A 21316-nucleotide genomic window follows, 5' to 3' on the forward strand; every position below is an offset into this window, starting at 1 on the left:
GAAACTGAAAAATTGCCCCAATGTGATAGGTGGACCAATCCGAGATGGACTAAGTACCATCACCATGGAAGCAGAATCTACAGCAAATCAAAGGACCTGCTTATCAAAAACCAGCTCAACACAGTTCAAAACTGTGAGACATTATGACAAATCAAATGTTTGTACATTTCTTGATTTAAATAGCTTGTAATTATTTAATTACTGCAGTGATCACTAAGTTCAGCTAGTAGTATGTAATTTAATCTTAACTGATATTAAAGAACACACCTAAAGTTGAAGAAAATATCTCAATATGTTAAAACCTAGAAAGGTACATCTTGTCCAAAAAAAATATTTAAACATTTAGTGAAGTCAAATTGCTCTGTTTAATAAAAAAGTAATGTCCACACACAGTAAGCAATGAGAACTTGGAAGGTCAATAGTTTTGCATTGTCAGATTCTCCAGATCCCCACGGAAAGGCAAGTGGCCTGCTAGCTTGATGTCCATATCTGCGAGTCGCCACGTCTCCACGTCTCCACGTTTTTAACTGGGAGAGGAGGAGGGACCTGGGCCATGAACATGGCACTGATTCTTTTTCCAGCTCTGCGAGACAGACACAGTTAACAAGGCCTTTAACAAGTCATACACAGAGTCACGCACTCACACACATGCACACGTATGCATACACACACAAGGCATCTATGAGTGTTTCGGCAGCTTAATTATTGTTTTGTTCTACGTCATTTAAGCAATCCTCAGGGTGTCTCTTGGTGTGTATATGTGTTTCTCTGTGTGTGTGTGTGTGTCTGTGTGAGACTATCGCTGGTTAAAGACCCTCCCATAGGCTGTGGTTTCATGAGTGAGAGACGGAAATATTACCCATAAATCCTAGCGGCGGAGCCATGTCCAATAAGGATAATGGGGAAATAAGACATGCTGTCATCCAAAGAATGATGTCATCACCACACAAGGCAGCAACGGCCAGCAGTGGTGCTAGTGTTTGTGTACCACTTTCTATAAAAAGAGTGATTGCAATTTTGAGTATCTGTCTGTTCATCATGTGCGTCTGTGGGTGTGTGCGTGTGTGTGTGCGCATGTGCCTGTGGTTTCTGTTGGCTTCATGTCAATGTGTGATTCCATATTGAATTTCTTCACAACTTTTCTCAACATGCCACGTTTTCAAACTCTTACAGTCACACACGCGCACACAAATAGACAGTGGGGGGAACCTGTCCTCGTTCTTACGTCCCAGCATGTGGCTTCATGCTGTTCTCACCATGGGCTAGGCTATACACTCTAACAACGTTTATTACCACGTGAGCCATTCTGTGAATTTCAGCAGCAGGCTCAGCAAGCGGTCTGTGTTCTCATGATAATTATGGAGTAAGTGGCAGAAGAACTCTGCAACAGACAGAGCTTTATCGCAATATGAATCAAAATGAATGCTGACATGACAGCAACAATATCATTGTATCAGAGGATGAGGGGGACGTGAATGAGGACTGCATTTAAGGCTGTGCAATATGGCATAAAATTCATATTGTGATAGAGGTTGTAGTTCAGCACACTTGCCCGATCGGGTCCGTGCCTGCAGTGGTCCGGATTGGGTGCAGACACGCACGCTGGATTTAGTAAACCCGGAAATGCGCAGCGACTGGCGGATTACTTTAAGATTGAAGGCTTGTTTCATTTTATTTATTGGGTCTGCAGTATTTTTAAGACCTTTAAACTCCAGATTTAAGGATTACTAGACAGTGGGGGAAAAGGCATTAAACCCTGCCGTGCGCTCTGTGCTCTCACCCCAAAAATAATGGCTCGCAAGTAGGCGTGGTTTCGCACAGGTGATGCGACTTTGTCGTTTTCGCGAGGAGCGGATATTTCTGCGGCAGGCCGGTATAAATCAAAATCCCCACTGTTGGATAAATTTGTATTACATACCGTTTATACCTTGCAGCCCTAACTGCATTAAATTATTTGAAAAACCTTCCGGTAAGTGTTGACTGTTGGACCGTACTCCAACATTAAAACAGGGGTTTCGAGGGGAGATGAAGGATGTATAGTATTTATCCTGATATTGTGCTATAATCAGACCATCAACAAATATTTGACACAAACCCTATTTAGATGATGCCTCCTGCCCCCTCCAGATTCAGAGAACAGTTTCTGATCCTTGTTTCCTGTCCTCCCCTGCTTATATGAATGAGTCTTGTCCCTTGTATCAGTGCTTTGTCTTGTCGTAGCTACCATGTCTTGTGTACACATGACAAAAGACACAGCTCCACAGGCCCAGGTCCAGTTAGGCAGGTTACACTTTTCCCACACACTAACCCGCTAACCTTTGCAAACAAATCAACAATAGTCACAAATGTCCTGTGCACAACCACCTCCACAAAATTGTACCTCTATATAGAAAGATGTTTTTTGTAATCATCCAAACAACAAGAACTTGGACACACACACACACAGAAATATGTAAAAGATCAAACATTAAAAGTTAACAAGTACATTCTACTCAGCTCTAATGAGCGCAGCTGACTTCATACACCAACATCAGAGTTGACTACACTAATGAGGGTGTTTGGGGCTATGTGTGTGCCAAGGAAGAAAAAAGGAGAAATAAAGGCTAGAAGGCAATAAATAAATAGATAAATAGAATTGCATGATTTCCATGGAAACTGTAGGAGAACCATTAAAGAATATATATATATATTCATTTCTGAAAGTGAAGTTATGTGATTGCCATTGTGATACACTGCAGCACTGCAGAATCAATTAAGTCCTCTGCAGTTAATCCATCACCCTTAGTGAGCAGTGGGCAGCCATGAAAGGCGCCCGGGCAGCAGTGTGCAGGGACAATGGCGGTTCGGGAGTTTGTCATTTTGTGATATAAAATCTACTTTATATTGAATATTTCAAATGTATTAATTTTATTTTAAGGGCAGCAGAGCAGTGTCAGCTAGAAAGTTTAGGAACATTGCCGCTATTGTTGGAACCTACCAGGCCAGCTCAGTGGACAAAAAAATCTTTTTTAAGGGAGGTGTGTGAAGCTGGTGAGTTAAGATGGGTACACAAAGTTCGACAGAACATAATTAACACATTTAGACATTAATAAACAACCCCAGTTGGTATATGCAATGCAATGATGTTATTGCAAAAAAGAGTAAAAGAGCACTCCTATCGTCCTGAGAGTTTTACAACTATCGTACATATGTTTCAGTGGCATTGTTATTTCTCATGTATTTGTTCCATTAAATTATGGTTTGGACATTTTATCCTTTGTGAGTATGTGTGCCCTCTATAGGTCACGGGGTGGCATTTAAGTGTAAAACCTGACGACCTTCAATGAACTGGTTAAAATTTTACAAATATTTGGGCGAATGAGGTTTAATTAAAATGTTAATTATGCTTTCTCTTCTGATAAAAATCTATCATTCCTCTCCACTTTCACTTTCCACAGTAAAGCTAGATCTTTCTGGGGATCGAGGTTAGGGTTGTACATGACTGGTGGGTTGTGGGGACAAACCAAAAAAACCTAACCCTAAAACACACACAAAAAGTAATTAAATGTAATTATCTGTATGTAGATATGAGACATAATGTATTAGTTGAATGAATAGTCTCATGCCATAATGTTTATTCAGTAGTTGACATAACTCTTGGTAACCTGAATACCCAGATCAAAATCCAAAGTCAATTTGTCTACGGGCTTCATAATGTCCATCTCAGGTCTGATTGTAAATGTCTGTCAGCCTCTAGTGGTCACAGCTCGCTAAATCAGTGTCACTTATTTTAAACTATCAGAGGTAATCAGAGCTCTTTCGAGCTGTCACACACGTAAAGTGCCCTGCCCTTCCATTTCAACACCACAGACTCCAGTGGGCAGTGTCTGTGTGTCCCAGTGTTCCCAGGACAGCAGAATCAGTTCTGATAAGTCCATCCTCAGTGGCATTCCAACATTCCAGCATTCCACATGTCTCCTCTCCCGTTAAAGGCTATTCCTGTTCTGAGCGCAAGGATTAGGAGACAAACACACACACACACTCACAGAGATTAGGTAAACTGCCACTGGCTGAGGCACTGTTGACAGTTGACCAGTCTTGTAGTTTGTTTGTCTATGCTGCACACGTGCAAATGTGAACATAAATAGGAACACAATACAGGGACTCACCATACGAGGCTATAAAAACTGGTACACACACACACACACACACACACACATATGTATACCTCACTTATGATTTTTATAGAATGTGCAGGACAGGGATGCATGTGTGACGTGTGTAATGGTGTGTGTGTCTGCAGGCTCAGGTGATGGGGAAGCAGGTAATCCGTAAGCAGACAGCTAGCTTTGAGCCAACCCAATGGCACACTGAGGGGACAGCTGCCCATGGGCATTCACACACACACACACACACACCACACACACACCACACAACACACACACACACACACACACGCCTAGCGACAGACAGAGGGGGGCTTGCCAGACGCCAGGGATAAAGAGATGAAAGTCGCCCCCCCTCCCCACCACACACTTTCATCTCTAGCCTGGTGCTAATGCTAACTTTCCACTATCCCCACGCCAACAACACACACACCCTCTTCGCCAATCAGATATCGTCATTTGCTCTCAGAGTCGCCACAAACCATGAATATCATTTACCCAAAATTCCAGAGGGGAAAAACTTTAAAGACCCTCTGAGACCAGGATCAGGCACTGGAATCTCTGGATTTATGTCCGGAATTGGGTTGTGATATGTGTCTGTATGAAGTGCAGAGACAATGAACTTCAGTATATTGCCAATATGCATTAGACACACACACACAATATTATATATATAGTCTGTACCAGTACAAATCAACAGCACAGTCTTCTCTTCAATGCTGGAAGGGTCACAGTTTTAAAAAGTGTGTAAAATCTGAACAGCAAACTGTAGCACTGTGAAGAACAATACAGCTTTGGTCATTCGCCAGGAAAACCCAGAAAAGATTGTGCCTTTAATTAATATGACTAAAGCATATCTAGAGAAAATTGTGAGGATAATTGGACTCTCTACCTTTCAAAAAATGTGAATTCATAGAAATGTATTCGTTCCCTCAACATATTGAGCTCTGTGATAATGTGCTAATTAATATTTTCTGTAAGAAAATATGCTAGATGTCAAACTATAGAAAAACATTCATAAAAAAAACAATTGGTGTCCATGACTGATTTTTTCATCCTGTGTTTGACTGTTCATAATCAATTTTGACAAATATTAGCTTTCCAAATGACATTGAAGACTGTTGTGGTAGTGAGATCTTCATACGCTTGTTTGAGATATAAAAAGATAATGAATTGAAAGTATGTTTAAAATGAATATACAGATCTTCCGAGTGATCTTATTATGCCAAAAATGGAAATTTGTTCCTGCACATCTTTTTCAAATCATCTGCATGTTACACTTAACTCACAACTAATTAAAACAGTTACAGTACCAGTGTATACTAACAGTATTGTTGCATGTTGAGACCAGCACATACACAGAGATGAATGGTTGTGCTGGACAATCCCTTAGATACACAGAGTGTTTAAAAAGGAGGAAATCTAAGGCAGCGGTTGAAATTGAAACCATCAAGGTGCCACTGAGGTCCCCTTGTGCAAGGTGCCATCCACACTGCTCTCCGGGTGCCTTCCATGGCCACCCACTGCTTACTAAGGATGATTGTTAAATGCAGACGCATTTCATTGTGTGCACTGTGTGCTGCGCTGTGCTTTGCTGTATATCACAGTGACAAAAGTAATTACTTTCACTTTTCATTTTAACTGTGAGCAGTGTGGTAATATGTTATTGAAGTTGCGTGTTGTCATGTATGGAAATAAAGCAACAATGCAACAGCACACAAACAGTATGTTACAATACACTTGTTACCACACAGTGAAGCAAACTACAGCACAGCATAACAGAACAGAGAATACAGGCCATAACAATGGCATGTAGCACTCTACATAATGCACAACAAAAGCACATTATTACACATCACAGCACGCTACAACACACAATGTACATGAGTGTTATAGTGAGTACTTGAGTGTTATACTGCACATCTTCTGTATTGATTTAAAGTGAACCTGCCTCTCTGAGACCTTGAAATGACCCTAGCATCACACAGATGACTGAACTGCCCATGATTCATGATAGGGCTCCGTGAGCAATATGGGTGTGTCACTTATTTTAATGTGTCGGCATCACTTCATCATAAATGCACATACAGGTTACAAGACTAACCCTGAATTGGCTTCTGATCACCACATCCGTCACACACTGTACATCACTAATGAGTAATGTGAGTGTGACTGAATATCACAAGTGATTTATCTGGGTGCCAGCAAGACATGGTGTGTATGTGTGAGTTCACACACACTCAAATGGACCTTTGTTCAACCACTCCTGGGTGGGCCGATGGGCTTCACCAAAAAACTGAGCCTCTTGTGTCTGAAACAGACCCCCAAAATACACAAGCACAACACATATACATACACTTTGCATGCACACACACACACACACACACACCACACACACACACACACACACACACACACACACACACACATCACACACTGTAACAGTGTTCCTGTAAATCCATCTAATTCCGGTTGTTTTAAAAATGATCTTTGCTACTTTATTTAACCTCAGTCTATTTCCATGCATGGTTATAGATGCTCCGGTGTGTATGTATAAGTGTGTGTTTCCAAGGCTGGTTATAGATGATCCGGAGTGTCCTGTTCATTATCACAGATTTTATAGTGGAATATTTAAGCACTAGCCAAGGTTGGAGTGAATGTGTGTGTATGCTTGTGCCATAGCTAAACTGGGATTAGAGAAAGAATTTTCCTGGGTGTTGTGCTGTCTGTGCTTCATGAAAAGCTCTACATAGTATGTGTGTTGCCCTCCGCCCATGTCAGTCTGGGGGACTGTGACCTCATGGACCACTGCAACTACCATGCCCCCACTTAACATTCAGAGCTAATTGTGCTTAAAAGTTTAGAAAATACATGAAACAGACAATGTTAAATATTTTGTGAAGCAGGCTCACAAAAGTCTGCTCAATGACAAAAAAGTAATTTAATTTTTGTGTAAAACATCAAAGAACTTTGTTATGAAACTAAACTGATTTAGACATATCAAACCAACTCAGATATGATGCAAATGTAAGCTAAAAAGCTAAAGATAGTGAGCAGCTTAATAGAGAAAGAACTGAAACTCCAGTGATTTACTTTTCAATACATCATTATTATTTGATCAGGACATCTGAAAAGCTGTTCATATTTTTATACTGTGACTGAGAGTTCTTTTTTTCTCATATTCAGTTTAGCAAAGGATGCAATTTCAATTAATGTCCTGAAAACGTTTATCCTTAAAATGTACAAAAGTGCACAAGACCATCATTTAAAACAAAAGAGTTTTGCTATTGTTAATTAAATAACAACATTAAACTACTCTAAATTAATGTGTCTTTGTATCCTAAGAATGTTCAAACTAACATTTTGAAATTTTATTAAGAAGCAGTCAGGAAAAAATACATCTTTTCCACAACCATCATCCATGTCTTCCAACATGGTTGTTCAAGAATTTACAAAGGTCTACACGGCATCAGTTTAGATTAAATAAGCAACTGAAAACATATTAATTGCTATAGTAATTAACCAAACTATTTGATCATTTAATTCCAGATGGAGACTTTTTGGCAAGGCATGATATTTAACTCACTGACTTTCTATAACCACTTAGTCCTATTCAATGTCTCGGTTGCCCAGAGCTGGACACCAGCCAACCCAAGGGCGCATACACACCAATACGCTCACACACTACAGAAACCTACAGAAAATACAGAGTTGCCAAACCACCTAAAAAAAAAAAAAGTGTGTAGTGATTGTCACATTTGATACACAGCAGCACAGCACACGGTGCACACAGTGAAATTTGTCCTCTGCATTTAACACATCACCCTGAGTGAGCAGTGGGCAGCCATGACCAGCGCCCGTGGAGCAGTGTGTGGGGACGGTGCTTTGCTCAGTGGCAACCTCAGTCGTACCTTGATTCGAACCAGCAACCTTCTGATTACGGGGGGGCGCTTCCTTAACCGCTAGGCCACCACTGCAGGCACCTAGCGTACATGCCTTTAAGCGATGGAGGAAAACTGGAGAACCTGGAGGAAACCCATGCCAACATGGGAGAACATGCAAGTCCACACACGGGCTGAGTCAGGATTCAAACTCCCAACCCTGGAGGTGTAAGGCCAAGTTTGTGCCACCATGTGTTTTTTCTGTTAACAGCAGGCTTTTTAATATGAAATAAAATTTATAACACAAACTAAATATCCCAAGTTCTGAAGCAACATGTGCATACATGGCTTCCGGCTCAATTTGAACTTTGCATCCGGAAATCATGGTCTGTTGTTTTTCAGTGCAACTTGAACAGCGCGGAAGGCAGCAGATCTGAAAGCTCGCACCATTCACCATACACAACAACAGGCCTGCCTCTCCCGAACCAGGATGGAGAGATGTAAAAACTCTCTTTCTCTATATCTCCCTCCACCTGCTGTCCTATTCATTAGCGCCTGTCAGCATCCAGCCAGACCATCTACAGACCATGTCTTTCACACACACACACACACACACACACACACACACACACACAGCACATGACTGGTCTCCATACCAACCCTGTGGCATTCCACACAGTGATGTCACGGGCAAACCATCCAATTCCATGACTTTGAATCTGACAAGAGGGAAGACCCCCAGTCAGAAGCAGCTGTAATGATGGCGTATGATGAAACAGAGTTGGTGTGTTTTCATCTGTATTTGTGTGTTGTCGCATGTGGTTTATTACAAGGCAGTAGCGACGAGAAGCAAAGAGAAGGTCCAGAGTTGCCCAATGCTGAGGAGTTCAAAATGATCAACAAGTTTTTCAGTGAAGAGCAAACCAGCCAAAGCAAGACCCTCCAAGTCAGAAACAGAGTCACCATTAAGATGCATGTTGAGGAGGTCTTACTCAACATGCATCCTTGTCTCTCTGTCTGTCTCTCTCTCTCTCACACACACACACACACACACACACACACACACACACACACACACGCACGCGCACACACACACAGCTGAAGGGCTGCATTCTTCAGGCTGCCGGCTGGGTGCCTGCCAGTCCCTGGGACTCTGAGCTTCACTTCATAAACAACTCACACACACACACACACACACACACACACACACACACACACACACACACACACACACACACAGACGCACCACCTACTCAACCTCCTCAAAAACACACCTCTCCTAAAAACTCCTCACTGACACACCAATAAACGCTCAACAAAGGCAACAAAGAACAAAACGTGGAAACCTTAACTTACACACGGAACCCCCGCTGTCACATTTTAATCACTCCTTTCTTTGGAGAGTGATTTCTAAAATTTGCTACAAATGGTCACTTGAACTCAAAGATGAACTGGGTCAAAAGGTCAAGGTGACTGATGGTTGTCTACAGTGTGGGAATAAGATGACTTTTTTTTTATTGCATTTGATCAAATCACTGGATTAAAGTCATTGCACAGAAGGAGGACTAGCACTCAGACAGTGTTAAAAGGATTATGTTGTACAATTTACATTTTAATGTTTGTTTGTTTAAATGAAAATCAGTTTTCTGTAATGAAACTAATATAAGACACCCCATCATCATTTATGCATTGTTCCCTGTTGTTGGTTTAACAGGACAGTGAGTTTAGGCCAATTTTGGCGATGCACAGGAAATGTTCCAGTGTCTGGGTAAGTTTGAAAGTCGAGGTGATCATGCATGAAGAGGAAGTATTGGCTAATGCTTAATTGCTATTAAATGAACTTAAGAATGGCAAAATATGCTGCGCACCCTCAAGAACAAATTCATTCATTCATGTCTGCACTTTTCTTCCGAGTTCATTTAAATGACTGGAATCACATTTATAAACATTAACATTACTATTATTGAATATGAAATAATTATTATAAATGTGTGTGTTTGCATGCAGAGAGTTGTCTCTTATTTGTCTCATCGCTTATTTGTTTTTTGAGTGGTTGAGTAAGCGAGTATGTGCATGGAGGAGTGAATGAGTGCGTTTATGTGCCGTATTCCTCTCTGTCCGTGTGTGAAGTGGCTGGATGCAGTAGACTGAAAGAGGGAATGCCCAGGCTCGGGAATGTCAGCTATGCACCCTGGGAAAACAGAAGAGTCTCCTCCTCCTCCTTTTCTCCTGATCAATTCTACAATTACTTTTGCACTCATCATTTCTCTTCCCTTCCCTCATCCTCCATCTATTCTTTCTGTTCTCCCTTCCCTCTTTTTTTTCTAATGTCACCAAAGAGGACAAAGGGATGCGCGAGAGGAGGAGTATGAGAGCGAGAGGAGACCTGCACCTAAATACTTAATGAGCAGCATTCACTCTGTTACCCTGGCAACCACACAGCAACACACAGAATTCCCAGGCCCTTTTTTCTCTCCAGGTTTACACTGTGTGTTTTAGGGCAGGCCAACTTTTCTTTCTGAGTATGTATTTTAGTGCTTGGGTGTACGTGTTTGTGTGTGTGGGTTGTGCATGTGTGTTGTCTCTTTTAGCTCCGGCAGGCTTCATTGTCCTTGTTGGTACAAATAGTTAATTTCTAAAGCTGTAACTAAAGTCTGTGGGCCTGTAGGGCTGTAGGACTTGAGTTCCAAACTTACAGAACCAACCTTGTCTTTCAGTGCCATCTACTGTCAACTACATGCAAACACAAATGCATACAGACAAAGTTCCAACACAATTCACACATTAACACTCACACTCAATTCTAGAAAAAAAGACTACATAACTAGGAGATGATGGAGGTCTTAATAAAAAGCACACACAATTACATATACACACACATGCACAGAGAGCATCTGACATAGACAAAAGAAAGGCAAATAGTTTATATAGGATGTCCATGAGTGGGCACACACACACACACACACACACACAGTACTCTTACCCCAAAACAAAGACGACTCATCAAGTAGAGAGTGGATCCCATATTTCAATCCACAGACATCAATACACATACGCACATCTCTATCTGTCTCTGCTTATGCCCTGTGTATGAGAAGTGTATGTGCATGTGTGTGTGTCGGGTTACACTACTTCACCTGAGAATCTATTACACGCATTCTGCAGGTAATGAGGGCTCATCTTACTTGACCAACAACAATACACACCACTTAAAACATTAATGGCTAATGGAGCTGTGTGTTCAGATACACACCTGTTGAGACACTGGTGAGCAGCTAGCATGAATACACACTTAACACATCCACACTGGCTTCATCTAGAGACAAACAAGACCACAGGACAGAGATATGAGAGTGAACTCACAAATTTCCTCTTCAGTTTGCTCTTTCCACCGTGCAGGCCCCGCCCTTCAGCATGGGCGGGGCCACAATTGGTCGTGCCAACTGGTCGTCGACGGAGACACTCTTGCGCAGATAAGATGTGCGTGATCGAAAGTGTGAGAACGGAGAGTGTGAGCGCAGGCGAGTCTCGCACCCACGCCGTGATTCCACTCGGTGTCATCTTCCTCATCCTCTAAACGCCACAGGTCACCTGGGAGAGGAGAGGAAGGGTTCATCTAAACAACGACTTTATTTCATTTTAAAAATGTAGATTCAGCCACACTAGGTCCATTTTTTTTTCTGAATTATGCTCTCGCCTTCTCCCTGGCGGATTATGACTGGATGACTGGATCTGTGTATCACTGGACTCAGGACATGGGTTGAGCATTCCGTCATGTGATTATGTCAGTGAAAGGCCATGAAATGCCATGCTGCCTGTATTGTAGATGTGATCCTGATCTGAACCTTGAATGTTCCTTTCATTTCTTCAGTTCCTTTCATTCTTCTTCATCCCTCCCTGACACCTTGACACACACTACAAAGTTGTAATCTGCAAAACAATGTCAGTATACAAGACAGATTACTGTTGCATCAAACGTAAAAAGAGAACATAGCAAATTGCTGAAAGAAATATTACTGGCTACCACATTTCCTAGGCAGCCTACAAATATTTTGTTTTGGTCTCTTTCCTCAATTTGTAAAAAAGGTGGGAGGATGCACCATTGTGGCTTGCTGCTATAGCTTTTACTTTTATTTGCACTAAAAAGCAGGTGATTCACTGTCACTTTCTAACCAGAGAGATTGACATTCCTGATGTTTAAGGTTTCAATGTTTATTAGAGGTGGTTTGGTTTTTTGAATTGGTAACATTCAGATTCTCACTAAAGTCTGTTCTTCAGCCTATTATTGAAATATTTAAATCTGTAATAATTCTGAGATCTAGTTTAAGACAAAGATGTTTTGCCTATAATCCAAATAAAAGGACAAGAAAATGGGTTTTGCTACTCTGGTCCTCATATCCCACAAGTTTAAACTTTTGTGAATCAACACTCCACTATCTCATAAAACATTTGACTGAGAATCCAGATTGGTGAGGTTTGAACAACACTTTGCACACCAGTTACCCCAGTCAGAAGAGGAGGCAGGTGGCTCCAGTTTGTGAGGATTGGACAGAAGTGCTGATGTAGCCAGAGAGAATAGTGTGTGTGTTGTGTGTGGCTGGTTAATACGAACCAGAGCAAAAGGAAAACAAGAAAGGACCTGCTCTACCAGTGATGACAGTTGTTGCTAAGCAACTAACATGGCAAAAAAGGCTGGAGTCGTTTGGTTGATATTTGTGTGAGACGGGGGAAGGGGCACAGAATTTTATTTCCATTAAGACTGGGACCAGTTCTTCCTCTTGGCTGTCCAGCCTTTAACGCACTTGTCGCAGTGTTAAGAGTTCAGAATGTCTTTGTTTATGCATCATATTTGTGAGGTCTACCACCAAATAAGTCCATTGCTTAACCTCTGACCCCTGTTGGTTTTTTAAAAGAGGCTATGAGTAAAGAGATAACAGATTAATCAGTACAGATTAGTACAGTTCATGGCCGATGGTGGGGGTGTGGGCAGCAGCCCTCAATATGTTCACTTGCCTCACTAACACCAAATGGGGAGTGACTCCTTGCATGTATTGTGACTGCAGTATGGGTTGCAGTAGCCTAGAGGGTAAAATACTGCCTATGAACCAGAAGACCCAGGTTCAAATCCCACTTACTACCATTGTCTCCCTGAGCAAGACACTGTAACCCTAAGTTGCTCCAGGGGGGACTGTCGCTGTAACTACTGATTGTAAGTCACTCTGGATAAGGGCGTCTCATAAATAAAGTAAATGTAAATATCATGCTTTGAAATTTGTTACCCATATTAACTGGTTAGACAGATACATAGAATGACAAATTCATTTGCAATTCTATTCACTAGAGTTCTAGATCTTTTATAGAAATGAAGACAAGAGGTGAGAAGATATTAGAGGAGAGGAACACTAATTCAGCACACAAACACACATTCAAAATGATTTAATACAATGAAGCATTTACAAACCTGCAGGGGCAGTGTGCAGGCTTTCGATTGGTCAGGACGAGAGGGCAGTTGCCTGCATGGGACACTTTCACCAATAACCCGAGCCACAGTGGGAGACTGTGGAATGCTGGGTAATGTGAGCGATTTAGCCAAGACTGGCCTTTGCAATCGTCGCTCCAATGACCTAAAATCATAAATCATTATGATGAGTTCCAACTCATGGTACACAATTTTTAAATTTTTTCTATTCTACGCATAATCTGTTGTCAACAGACACATGGCTTGTCAAATCTACAGCTTCATGAGGTGAGACATAATGAGATAATCCCACAATCCCACAATGTAGCAACATCAGAAAAAGAAGAGAAAAATCAACCTTGAGCTTCTGCAAAATCCTTTACTTTAAGTCCTTTGTTTTCATTTTACACAATCAGAACCACCTAATATTTGTCTCAATGCCAAAATTATGATTGTCATTAAATAATAGTACCATAAGCCAAGCTAGTGAGGAAACGAACTGTGCAAGATTGAGAACATTAATAAAAGTAACTAAACTGCATTTAATTCCACAGCTACTATGAATATTAACAGAAATTTCCAGCATTTCACTAGAGGGAGCCCGGAGTACCACTGATGGTACCAAAAGGAGAACCAAGGCTTTACGTGGTGCGCTTTAGATATTTACAGTTTTTTCTGGGAGAAATGGTGGTCTGAGTCTCTGACAGAAAACTTACACGCTAGTGACAGCAAAAGCAAAGCGATCAAAGGAAAGACATTTTTAGTGCCAGTGCAATACATTTGCCCGTCCTTTTGTGTACAGAATCTGTATTGTTAGAAGGTTAAATTTTGTTTTGTTGACAAATGTCATTTCGGCAACAAAAGCCATTTTAGCGACAAAATGCAGCAAGGTGAAAGTTGATTTAGTCATTATATTTTGTCATTGGTGGAACAGAATGCATTTGTGCACAGAAATAAGCACTTGACACTCTCAAAATGGCCCAAACACATATATACTTGTATTGGGTATGCACAATAATTATTAATACACCATTGTATTCACTTTGTATTTTAGTTTTATTGTTATTTATTTATCAGTTTTATCTCTATGTTTGATTAATCCAATTAATCGTTTTTGCACATATTGGCAGTAGCTCATATTTTTTTGGCATCATTAAATATATATTTTTGCATCATTAAATCTCTCTCACATTTAACATTTATTACTCAGTAAATATTGATCTAAACCTTTACTTCTTTCCTAACTCTCCTAATTCTCCTAATTCCTAACTAATTGTGATTGCAATACTATTTCGGGTATTTTCCACATTGTGCGGCATTGGTCAGATTGTGATAAATTATTGATACATGTGTGGTTTAATAGTGGTGGGCCTGTATTTGTAAGGACATTTTCTTCTTTCTAACACAGCAATACATCACACAGCCAGAAATACACTCCGATCTATATCATGAATCTATATACAGAAGATCCCAGAACAAGAAAGATGCAGAATCGCTATGCGATTCACTTATGCGCAGGCACACACACACACACACACACACACACACACACACACACACACACACACACACACACAGCAGGAGGACTGAACGAGCTAGATCCAGAGAATAAGTAATGCAGAAGAACAAATCTCAGTGCAAGATTATTAAGGAGTGCCAGTGTGAGTGTGTCTGTTTAAAGATTCAAAAAAAAAAAAAAAAAAAAAAATCCTCCACATATGGACTCACAGGAACTGTGAACTCATTAGCGGTTTCATAATCAATGTACATAATGTTGTTCCCATAAAACAAACATAAGCCAGAGCATCTAGACCTAAATGACATGTGTGTGTGCCGTCAGCTGCAGTGGAGCCCCAACTACGGCTCATTCACGTCTGACATCAATTGTAGAACCACAGAGTAAACACACACACACACACACACACACACACATACACACACGTGTACCTGGCCTCCGCTGCAGTATAACAGTAGCTGCCACTCCGGCGAGATTCCCGGCCACCCTGGATCTCCTCCCGAGAGCGCCCGCGGGTGAAGTAGTCCGTAAGTTTACCAAAACTGGCCATCCTGCCGCGGTCTGTTTGTGTATGCGCGGGCGCGTGTATAAGGACTCATTCCTGTCGAGCGGCCACGCGTCCTGACGCGTCCCGACTATCCCTGGCTCTCCCTGTCATACGTAGTCTCCTCCAGAGTCTCGGAAGAAGCTATCCATCCATACACCTGCCTGGTGACAGTCAGAACACAATCAGAGAAGACGCAGTGCCCCCCCTCCCCTCCCCTTCCTCTGTTCTGTAGTGCCTGCGCATGCACACACGGGCACACGCGCAGGAACAACATTGCACTGCATATGTCAACCAACTGACACGGCGGGAGCACAATAGCCTACCCCTCTACCCCTACTTCCTCTCTCTGCCGAGCAGCAGCAGGAAAGGCAGAGAGAGAGAGACAGACAGACAGAGAGACAGGACAAGAGAAGGGGGAGGAGGAAGACAGGGAGAGGGAGCCGAGAAGAGAGGAAGAAATCGAGCACAGGAAGGGTGGGATTACATTTTTTGCACAAATATAAAGGCACCAGTTCATGTGTATGCACACGCGCACACACTCACTGCCTCACTCTGTATTCTAATGGGATTCTAGACACTAAAACGTGGATAGTGAAGTGTGAGTGTGTGTGTGTGTGTCAGTTCATCTCATTCATCACTCATTCATTAACCATTTTTAACAGCACTTCCTCTCAGACAAACAAACAAACTCACACACACACACACACACACACTGGCAGGCAGCGTCCGTGAGAATAGCCTTCAACTCGGCTCACATCAATAATGAATGTGGACAGCGTGGGTTGCTAGATCCTCTCAGTGGAGAATCCCCATTCATCTTAAAGTGTAGACGCTGCAGAGATCAATGGAGTCAGGCGGCGGAATGAAAGTGAGAGCGCAAGAGTAAGGGGGAGGAAGGAGGGTGACCAGAACGTGGAAGCGCCCAGCTAATATCTGTCAAAGTGAGAGGCTCTTTGACCTCCTGCCTCAGATTAACCATCTGCATCAACTACACACTGCTGCAATTGTCACAGCAGGTCACTATGTGAACGGTGTGAATGATACAGAGCGAGAGTGTGTAGCATTACAGCGTACTGGCAAGGATCTGACAATATGATACACATCGCAATGTATGGGTTATAATTCAATAGGTCTTAACACAAAGTGGTACTGTATGCAAGACAATCATTTGCTCACAATCATTTCTGTTTTTATAATAATAAGAAAATAAACCACAATGTGAGACAGATTTAAGCACGTATGAATCAGTCTCTATAAGAGCGTATTTATTTGGGATTCTGCTCTTTTTATTAAGCCAGTAAACTAGTCATTATAAATAAATATTGTGATTTTGAAAAGTGGTACAGTCTCGCAAAATAAATAATGTGATGCTTATATTCCCAGTGCACAGTGAATTATGGTTGCTGTTATGAAGGAGTGCGTAAATGAAGAACATCGCTGTTGGCTGCATGACTCATATCTTTGCATGTCAGAGAGAGCAGATGCGGATATTTTCACTTACAGTAGTAGTTCATCATTACGTCTGATTATAGCAAACACACAAATACGTTGTAATAGGTCTATAACGTGTGTACATGTGTATTATAAGTGTGTCAGTAATCCTAAACCCAACCATACACCAAAACCCAGCCATGTTGGTTCTCATTAAGGCACTAGATTAATGAATAGCTCTCTCTTAATGATTTTCTGTGTTTGTCTAAATGAATAAATGATAAACATGCCTCTAAAGCTCCTCCATCGGATTTCTCCTGCTGCTAAGTTTCAATAGGCCCCTATTGAGCGATCAATCCTACAGTAGGCCAATGGAACGTCACCACTCAATTGGGTGGTGTTAATCAACATCAGTTTATTATTTTACTGGTAGTATTTATAAGTATATCCTAAATGCATATTTATTTACTTTGCTCCCTGTGGCATACTATACACAGTCTGTAAACAAAATCTAGCCTTCACTTGCACGGCCACCATTCAAATGTAGCTATTCAGCTCAAAATACCTTAAATAACATTCTGTCTTGCTGAAACAGACCAGAAATACCAGAGGGTCACTCAAACATTCCAAACCAACTGTGTTGGTTGGTCGCCTAGGAACCAGAAGACCACAAGTCAGAGGTACACGTAATACCATTGAGCACTTAATCCCTGAGCAAGACACTTAACCCTGAGTGTATCCAAGGGGACTAGCCCTGTAACTACTGTTTGTAAGTTGCTCTAAGTTGCTCTAGAAAAGGACACCTGTGAAATGCTGAAGCTAGAAGGTTTCTCAGATCCAATCAAAGATTTAGTGTTAAGTGAAGAGTTCTGAATATTCCTTTCCTGTCAGACAAGTGTAAAAAGCTAGTCCACAAGGTCACCATTGCAATACCAATACAAAAAGGGTTTAAAGCAGGTCAGTAAGCTGCATAAAATCTAGAATAAAAAAAAAAATGATCAGAGAAGTAGAATGTATTGAGGTGACCATACATCACCAAAATGTGTGTGTGCACACACGCACACATACACAAGTCATACAAAAACATATGCGTGTATAAAAAAATATGTATAAACATTAAATTAACATATTAACATTAAGATAAATAGGCTCAAACATAATGTTTAAAATGGTTAGAAATTAAAATCACTCAAGACGTATAAAAATATTAAGTGATAAATCAGTGCCCTCTAGTGTTACATTGTCTTTATTACATACACTGCAAGTGCAATTGAGAGAATGAAAAAGCACAAATTTAAACAGAAACAACATAACAGGGACAATGGCCACAAAAGTAGAGTGACTAGATGTCCTCTTTTCCCCAGATATGTCCTTTTTTCAACGAACATGTCCTCTTTTCGAGACCTGGAAATCTAGACCAGATTTTTTTAGAATTTTTGAACTAATGAAACATTTGCCATTCATGGGCATTCTACACATTCATTCTCTTCCACTCACACTCTTGTGTATCGGTTCCCACCATGCTAGTTGAAGTATTTGCTAGAACCAGTGTTCATACATTAAGGAAGCCAGATTTAAGACTTGTTAAGACCTTCTGACAGATTGAAGGCTTGTTTCATTTGACTTATTGGGTCTGCAATATTTTTAAGACCTTTAAACTCTGTGTTTAAGGATTACTAGTAATTCTATTTATGGCCCTGTGGATGCGCAGAAACCCTGGCATACACACACACACTCACACATGGGACAGTTTGTTGCTGGTGTTCAAACAAAAATAAAAGAGAATAAAAAAAAATACTTCTGACACGAGAACAAAATCAGTCTGTCTATATTTCATAAAGTATGGGAAACTGGAAATACAGTAGCAGAATGAGAGGGGGGGGAGCAGAAGAACATGAAATACATAAATCACATTTCACAGCAGATGCTTTTATCCATAGACTTACAAATGAGTAAAAACTCCAGAATGGTAGGAGACATAAAGGTGCAACCCTTTTCAAAGTGGATAGCCCTTAATGAACAGTATGCATATTAAGAATGAGGAGATGTAAGTTGGGGCATTAGGAATTAGGAGAGGACATTCTCTTCAGGAGATTTTACAAGACTGAGAGGGATGGAGCTGCTCAGATAGCACTTAGAAGCTAATTCCACTGTTAGGGAATGGCAGACCAGAGCTGCTTAGACTTGTATGTAGCGCTGACAATCTCAGGAAACATTCCAAAGTAGTGTAAGCCTTTATGATTGAGTTCAGGACCCAGAATTAGCAAACATCGGGAACTTCAATATGATTACCAGGTCAGCCAAGTTGTCTTTTATATAATTTTTTTAGCATAATTTTCATGGTCAAAGTTTTTTCCACATCTCAGACTCCGTTTCACTACCTCAGCATACATTTGACCTGACCAATCTCCACCTGAATGTCAGCAAGACAAAGGAGTTAATAGTGCACTTCAGTACAAAGCAGGAGAGGAACTATCAGACCCCTGTCATCAACAGGAGCCCAGTGGAGAGAGTGGACAGCTTCCGTTACCTTGGTGTTAACATCATGCAGGACCTGTCATGGTCCTGTCACATCAACATCGGCAGCGTCTCTACCACCTCAGACGCCTGAGAGACTTCAGGCTGCCCTCCAAGGTGCTCGTGAACTTCTACTCCTGCACCATAGAGAGCATCCTGATGGGAAATATCTCAACCTGGTTCGGGAACAGCACCATGCAGGACAGGCGAGCCCTACAGAGGATGGTTCGATCAGCCAAACGCATCATCCGTACCAAGCTCCCTGACCTTCAATCTATCTACAGCAAATGGTGCTGCACCAGGGCCAGGATGATAGTGAAGGACCTCAACCACCCCAACAATGGACTCTTCTCTCTGCTGCGATCAGGGAAGCACTTCCGCTCCCTGAAGTCCAACACAGAGAGAATGAGGAGGAGCTTCTTCCCGCAGGCTGTCCAAGCTCTCAACAACAACAGTACATAGAACTCCAGCACTTTCACTTTCACCTTCAATCACTCAGGAATCTTTGCACAAATCACTTTGCACAAAATCACTTTGAACAAAATCTTTGCACTTTTTACTTTACTTAAAACACTTGCACTTTAAATTTATAATTTTTGTTTTATTTTAGTCTTCGGCTTTAATTTCAGCTCAGCGAAGCACTTTAAACACCTACACGTTTTCAGTAAGTTACCGCTCTTGTAGAATTGTGCTTCAAATACAGAAAATTTATGTTAACCAGATTGATATTAGATCATTTACAAGGTCAATATTACATTTACATTTATATTACAGCATTTATCAGAAGCCCTTAATCCAGAGCGACTTACAATCAGTAGTTACAGGGACAGTCCTCTCTGGAGCAACATAGGGTTAAGTGTCTTGCTCAGGGACACAATGGTAGTAAGTGGGATTTGAACCTGGTTCATAGCCGTGTATTACCCACTAGGCTACTACCACACCATATATTGCCTATATGCACAGTAAGTTAAAAAGAAAAAAGTACAATACAGTTGAATATTTGGTGAACCTAACTTTTGGGCTGGTGCACCTAGAAAAAAAAGGCGAACCAGTGCAACAAAAGCCCTGAGTAGCCATATTAGATAACCACAACCTGTACCAGGAGCCATGTTGAGCCAGGTATTGCCTGTTTTTGTGTGTCAGTGTAAAGAAGCAGGAAAGGTCTAGTGGTAATGACACCCATTTTCTTGTAGCTCTTGGTAAACTGTGAGGGTGGCCCAAACATGCAGCTGGTCCGTAACACAAATGAGGCAGTTCAATGACATTTAAACTACCAAAACCAACGCACAGTTTCCACTTGGCTCTGATTCATTGCGTCACATCACACCTCAACAATAAAAAAGACATCAATAACGGTCAGATCCTGGAAGAGCTGTGCTCGCCTCTCTGGAGTAGGTCCTCGGAACACAGGTTCCTCCCTCCTGGTGGGGGAAGAGAGAGCACAGCTTGCTCTCATCACCATGACAACTCTTTTTCAATAGAGTGCCAACAAAGCTACAAGCGAAACTGAGGCAACCAGAGATTCCTATGTGCTATATAGATAAGGTCATACCGATAAATAAATATATACATTTTTAGGGAAAAAATACACACATCGGCATCGGGGGTGAACAGATGGACACATTTTGGTACAGGACACACGAGGACACCCAACAAGTACAAGGCACAAAAGGTCGTGCCATTTATAAAGGATAAGCAGCTGCACACAATCACGGATAATAGGGAACACAAACACAACAAAGATCGCGGATGCCCCCCTCCTTACCCGGAGTCAGTCCCTGACAGCGCAATATAATTATTTAAATTAAAAGTAATTGTGAG

General features: G+C 41.4%; 1 protein-coding gene across 1 annotated transcript in view; it reads right to left on the reverse strand.

Annotated features, from left to right (window-relative positions):
- Positions 1-11456, reverse strand: part of LOC114784205 (ankyrin repeat and fibronectin type-III domain-containing protein 1-like) — a 37915-nt gene extending 26459 nt beyond the window's left edge. Inside the window, exon 1 of the mRNA XM_028969427.1 lies at positions 11390-11456. The gene's annotated coding sequence lies outside the window, so the exon portion shown is untranslated. The remainder of the gene's footprint in view (positions 1-11389) is intronic.
- Between the last annotated feature and the right edge of the window lie 9860 nt (positions 11457-21316).

Source organism: Denticeps clupeoides, unplaced genomic scaffold (assembly GCF_900700375.1).
Source record: "Denticeps clupeoides unplaced genomic scaffold, fDenClu1.1, whole genome shotgun sequence".
Taxonomy (NCBI): domain Eukaryota; kingdom Metazoa; phylum Chordata; class Actinopteri; order Clupeiformes; family Denticipitidae; genus Denticeps; species Denticeps clupeoides.